Source organism: Pinus tabuliformis, chromosome 9 (genome assembly GCF_031772625.1).
Source record: "Pinus tabuliformis cultivar Carrire ecotype Pingquan chromosome 9, CPIR1, whole genome shotgun sequence".
Taxonomy (NCBI): domain Eukaryota; kingdom Viridiplantae; phylum Streptophyta; class Pinopsida; order Pinales; family Pinaceae; genus Pinus; species Pinus tabuliformis.
In genome coordinates, this window is record NC_142307.1 from 675,576,733 (window position 1) to 675,583,950 (window position 7,218).

Sequence of the window (7,218 nt, forward strand, 5' to 3'; positions counted from 1 at the left end):
TTTTCTATACATCTATAAGAGAAAAACATCCTAGATCAATTGGAACAAATATAGGAGGATGATGAGAGTACGCTTTGGTCATCCGAAAGTGAGACTAACAGAAAAATATGATGGGAGGAACAATCCACGCAATCACTTGGCCAAATGGGCTAAAGTTTATGGAGCGGAGCCACAGCCTGAATGGGTGCATCTGTTCTGTCATACTTTAGATGTGATACCGATGAATTGGTACTTGGAAACAGAGCTCTGCCATGGCACTGAAGAATGGGATATTCTGCACCAAGGAATTTTGATGACGTTCAACTTTGAGGATGGGTTTGAGTGTATTGATGAGGCATTATAGGAGGTTAAGGCAACGATATTTAGAATACCACAAGATCCTCTAGATTTGATTCAGCCAGATTGGACCACCCAACTGAGCCACACGCTGGAGTGCTATAATGTGATTGTTGAAGAAGAATATGAGGATCCGAGGAAAATTAGTATTCCAGAGACTAAACGTCATCGCAAAGTCGAAGGACCGTGATTAGAGAATCCAGACAGCGGTGCGTTGCTCAAAACTAGACAATTAAACTTTGGCATGGAAGTGGAGTCGAAATTTGCAAATGTTGGAGACTACTAGGATGATGCAACAGTAGATAAGGTTACCGAATTGCTCCGCGAATACCAGGACTTGTTCCCTACAAATTTTTCAGACTTGAAGGGGATAATAGGAGACCTGCGTGTTATGAAGATTACTTTAAAACTGGACCCAGTTAAGCAAAGGCCTTACTGGCTCAACCTGAAGTATAAAGTAAAGGTCCACTTGGAGTTGTATAAGATGCTCGTGGCAGGTATCATCGAGCCAGTGGAAGAATCTGATTGGGTAAGCCCAATGGTAGTTTAGGAAAAGAAGAAAAAGGATGAGATAAGGATATTCGTAGATCTCAAGAAGTTGAATGACGCTTGCATGCATGATCCTTTCCAAACTCCATTCACCGATGAAGTACTGGATAATGTTGGCGGTCATGAAGCATATTCATTCACTGATGGGTTCTCTGGGTACCATCAAATCAAAATCGCGCCTGAGGATAGAAGTAAGGTGACCTTCGCAACTAAATAGGGATGCTTTTAGTATACTATGATGCCTTTTGGATTGAAGAATGCGCTGACAATCTTTTTGCGTGTACTCATCGCGGCGTTCAAGGACTTCATTCACAAGTTTCTGGAGGTATACTTTGATGATTGGACTGTGTTTGGACTGGTAAAGCACCATGTAGCAAATCTTCACTTGATGCTAGATACATGCCAGAGGTACCATATCTCGCTCAATCTGGAAAAGTGTTTTTCGGTGTGTCCCTTTCAGGATCTTGCTGGGTCACGTGGTATGCAGACAAGGCTTGATGGTAGATCCCGCAAAGATCACGACCATAATCAATTTGGAGGCACCAAGAAGTGTGAAGCAACTGCGTGCAACACTGGGGCATATAGGATACTGTAGGAAATTCATCAAGAGCTATGCCCAGATCACTACACCGATGGAAAAATTGTTAAGAAAGGATGCTACATTCTGTTGGAATGAATAATGTTAGCGGAGCTTGGATGTGCTAAAGGAAAAAATGGTCACTGCAACGATCCTATTCTTCCCAAATTGGAAGAAGGAATTTCATGTGCATGTGGACGCATCATGTATTGAGCTAGGAGCAGTACTGACACAGGCTGGTGAGGGGGACTTAGATCAACCTATAACGATCGCAAGTAGGAAGCTATCCAAAGCTGAGAAAATTATTCAATGACAGAGTGCGAAGGATTGGCTATGGTGTACGTGCTCCAGACGTTTAGGCATTATTTGTTGGGTGGAAATTCTAAGATGTATATAGACCATTTTGCGTTGAAATACCTGTTCAACAAGCCTGTGTTGGGGGCAAAGATATATAGGTGGTTGTTGTCATTCAAGGTGTATGATTTTGAAGTCATTGTGAAACTAGGATGACTAAATGCAAGACCAGATCATCTGTTGCACATTGACACTGGAGAAGAGCCTACTAACTTGGAGGAAGGACTGCCTAACGCGCAACTCTTTGTGGTGCGCATCGCGGACAACCACTTTGAAGATATTATACACTTCCTGGCGATGAGAACGGCTCCAGAAGGATATACAAGCCAACATAAGAAGAAATTGGTGGTGCGTGCGACAGGATTTTCTATTATTGCAGGTCACTCGTACAAAATGGGATCAGATGAAATACTCCGACGTTATGTGCCAGAGTTTGAACGAAATAGCATCCTCGTTGAGGCTCATGGAGGAGCCGTGGGAGGACATTATGCGGGGAAAGAAACAACGCAGAAGGTTCTACGCGCTAGGTTGTGGTGGTCGACCCTGCATAAGGATTCAAAAGCGTATTGTAGGGCATGCGATGCATGTCAACGAACTGGCAGGCCATCACGGAGGGATGAGTTGTCTCTAAATCCACAGATATCACTACAACCATTCGAGAAATGGGCAATTGACTTTGTAGGGACAATTCAACCTCCAGGAAAGAACATGGGTGCACGATACATCATCACCGGGACTGAGTATTTAACCAGATGGACCGAGGCATAGCCCATGAAGGACTGTACAGGTGCAACAACAGTAAAGTTTATTTTTTAGTATGTGCTGACAAGGTTTGGTTGTCCGAAGATTTTAATGAGCGATCATGGTATACATTTTCTTAATGAAATGATGAGCACGTTGACGGAGGAATTTCAGGTTTACCATCAGAAGAGTACGTTGTATCACCCACAGGCTAAGGGGGTGGTGGAAGAGTTTAATAAGATATTGGAGAGCGCACTAACAAATGTTTGCAATGCACAAAGGAATTACTGGGATGTGCGCGTACCCGCGGTGCTATGGCCTTACAAAACGACTTGTAAGAAGCTGACTGGAAAGACATTGTTCAAGCTAGTCTATGCCATAGAAGCTATGATGCCGATGGAATACATTGTACCTAGTTTACACATAGCGGCATTCACAAGAATGGTGGAGCACGGAGCCCTATAAGAAAGGCTCGCACAGCTGACAGAACTAGAGGAAGACAAATTTCTAGCTAGATTCCATCAACAAGTTCAAAAAGAGCGCAAAAAGGCATGGCATGATCGGCATATCAAACTCCGAACCTTCAAGGTAAATGATTTAGTTTTATTATATGACAGCAAGTTTGATAAATTTCTAGGAAAATTTACAATGCATTGGCTAGGGCCATATGTCATCAAGGAGATTACAGATGGTGGAGTGATTTAGTTGCTAAAATTGAATGGAGAACCCTTCCCAGGAAAGGTGAATGGTAGCTAATTAAATCCATACACCGAAAATCTGACTAGATGAATACATAATGGAAGCATAGTCTTAGTGCTCCAAGCAGCTAAAAGGAGGTGTGGGACTATAAAATACACTACTCGGTTTGTGGAGCTGCACGATTGGGGAACTCTGTGGAATGGAGGAATGTCATAGTGTCTGTAGAAGCACGCGAAGAGCTGCAACATTCAGGGAGATACCGCGCAGGGTAGCCGAAAAGTGACCGTTATGGTCACTGTTCATGATTTGACGTAAAAAAACGGCTAAATAGAGCGCGGGGGGCACATTTAAGTCGAAATTTAAGAGTAAGATATCTGAAAATCTTTCGCCAATATAGCATTTATGAACGGATTTTGGGGGGAACAGTCAAATATGAATTCGAAATTGCCTATAAATTGCAGATGGCTACACAATGAAAAACACTTGGCATTTTGAGAATTGAGGTGTTGAGCTCTCAGGGGTGCATGAACCTTGATTATTTTGAGGCTTTAGTAGTGAATTCGATATTTGAGAAGTTGTCAAAGGAGACAAAGGAGTTTGTAACTAGCATCATGTTGGTGCTCACAGAAACTGTAAGTGATGGAGAAGCAATGGCAGCTGAGGGAGTTTCCCCAAAGGTAGCAAGTGTCGAAGTACCTGCAGAAGTGCCCAAATCAGTAAGGTCGCCTAGGCTGAGGCCTACGCTGCCTACATAGGGTCTTAAAGTAAATAGGGAGAAACAAATAGTGGCAGAGCTGGTGCGCCTGTCACCTAGAAGACATCCACTGAAAGAGAAGCCCTCCACGCAGGAGAAGGGAAAGGTAGTAGACCTAGAACCCGAAGAGGGCATTGAAGAAATTGATATGGGCAGGGAAAACATTGACATGGGCACAAAAGACGTTGATGTTGAGGGGATATACCCTATCTCCAAACTGCCTGAATACATTCCTCCCCGCCGAGGCAAGACCAAGGTCCCAAAGGACATCAATGAGAGAAAAATCACACTTCATATGTCATTGCTGCTGGACAAGATCACATTTGAAGGACAGTGCCTGGTGCGTGTCCCCCATTTAAAGCTGGAGGATTGGGATTTGGCCGATACAAATCGCTTTCCCCATTTGGTGACTGATACATTCATGCATTGCGTCTTTTATAAATACTCTGGTGTGACCGTGCTGGAGCCACAATAGTGGATAAAAATGGTGGACAAGGCGGGATTGCTAAACATGTTATGGGTGCCACATTACAATTGTGTGCCCATAACCTTGATAGTGATCAAGCAGTTGTTATTCTTAGTGCACAATGGGTTCTTATGGTTAGGAGAACCAATACTGATCACCGACATGTTGATCCATAGGATCACTCTGTTGCCGCACATGGGATTGAATCCGGTCATGGTGTTTGGCAGGAAAACGGGTGAGCGCAACCTTACCGAGTGAATTAAAGACAAGTTCAAGCTCACCAAGAAGTCGCGCGACTACTCCATTTCTAGCGTAACTGACACCCCCGTCAAATTAGCCACCCAGATCTTGGCTGGTAAAATCATGAGGAAGTGTCGCGCAGATGAGGTGCCGGCACCAGTAGTTTCATTAGTGGCCTAGTGTATGGAGGGTCTACAATTCAATTAGGCGTGCTATATTTGCAACGAGTTCCTCAAAAACTGCAGAGAGGCGCAAGATCAAAGAAATTTTTTTCACTATGGATGGCTACTACTATCCATAGTACTGGTCGCATGTGAGATACCAGAGGATAGTCAGTTTCCTCTAGTTGCGAAGGATTTTCTGGAAGCAGCGATTCGCTCTAGGCTACCAAGGACACCCAAAGGGTCAAGGAAAACAAGATATTCTGGGTATTGATGGAGATGAGCATCAATATGGCCATCAACCACAAGTCGCAGTTATCATCGACTATCTTCAAGCAGTTGGCAGGGTATGTGGATTTCAAGGCGGACTTCCACTGTGTCTCCATGCGAGCATGAAAGGAGCCCGAGAAAAAATGGTATGACCTTCCATACCTAGCGACAAATGATGCAATCACAACGGTCCTTGATCACTGCCAACAGAGTGGTGCATGGCCTCAGTCTTGATAATTGGGTCTAGTAAGTCTACCGTGAAGCGGAAGAAGGAAGAGGCCAGGTTAAAGATGGAGTAGTTGGCCGAAAAGAGGAAGAGGAGGCTAAGGACAAAGCCAAAGAAGAGTGTGCTGCCAAGAAACAGACAAAAGGGGAGGAAGAGTGTGACTCTGATAGGAGTGAGAAGTCTCCTTCCCCGCAGACAGAGGAGGAAGAGCAGTGGTCGGGACAAGGAGGAGTGGACTCGACAAATACCCCATTATGGGTTAAGTGCACAAGGGAGCAGGAAAAGGTAGGGTCGAGGAAGAAGTCCAAGGCCAGCAAAACATCCCTGGACCCAATCATATTGACAGAAGGTGATTTGAATGACATCGACGATATAGTGAGCGATGGAATCACGGAACTATTGTAGGAGTTCGAGCAGAAATAGAAACAAGCCTTGGGTGCCATTCAAATGGGTTTATGTGAGATGCATATCCAAGCTTCACAAGTACAGATCAGTGTTGGGCAAAGCAACAGAGCGTCAACCAGCTTGGTGCCTACAACTTTGGAGGCAGCAGAAATGGTGCGCACACTGGATTTTAGGCCCCTATACTACTAGTGTAACCCATTATTGTTATTACTACAACCCACTTATTATATTTATGTACCCATGTAGTGCCCATATTGTTACTATTGTGCCACATAGAAGCCCACTATTGTTATTATTGTGCCCTTACATTATTATTGTTATGTCGGCTCTGATTATGTTACGACCCCTTAGACTCCTATATACAGAAAGGTGGTCTTTTCATTTATATCATCCAAGAATTGTTCATTTATGTAATGTAAAGGAGGTTTCCCCCTTGAAGAGGCTGAATTCTAAGGCGTTGATCTATCTTTCTTATCTTTTTCTTGAGCTAGTTTCATAAAATTTGGTATCAGAGCATTGGATTCTAGGTTTTCAATGCTCCAAACAGGTCATTGTGGCATTTTCGCTATAACTTGTTTTCTGCAACATTTCAGAAGCTAAAAAAAAAACATATTTGAGAAGAAATCGCGTTGAATCTCAGGTCCAAATTTCAGAGTTGTTCGCGCTATATTTGCGGAGATATGATCTGAGGAAGTTGGTCTTCTTGCAGACTCCTCAATTTCATTCCAAATAGGTGACCTGGGGAAAATCATCATAACTTTATCTCTAAGCATTGGATTGAAATTTCGTAAGAAGGTACAAAAAGAGGACGGACTGTAGTTTCTTGTATATCTTTTTCAGATCCAAAGTTCGAAACATTGACTTTTGGCACCTCGTACAAGTTTGCTCTACTGAACTAGTCTATAATCAGGTCATCTTGGGAGATTGTGCATAACTCTTTCATGGAGAATCCAATTTTGATCAGACTAGTGGCATTGGAAAGAGGACACAGAGGGCTACTACAGGTCACAATTTCAAAACTTAAAGATCTGAAATTACAGAGTTACAGTTGTTTCAAGATCGAGCTCCTAAAATCAAGAAAAAGCAAGATGAGGAAGTTTGATGGCAAGGATTCGGTAAATTGGATACTTCAGATGGAGCAATATTTTGATCTACATGGTGTACCCCTGTTACAAAAGGTATGTATTGCATCTTCATATTTAGAATCAGATCAATTTTTATGGTATGAGGGGCTTTGTCCTCGTAAACCACTTGTTACGTGGTCAATTTTCACGGAGGAAATGATAGCACATTATGAGGATACAAAGAGCAACACCTTCTTTAGAGTAACACCACAACAATTGGAAAGAGTAAAAGAGCTTTGTGACATAGTGGAAAGAAAAATTATGGAAACCAGGAAGCATACCCCTCACAACTATAAATATGGAAGTGTTGTTTCTC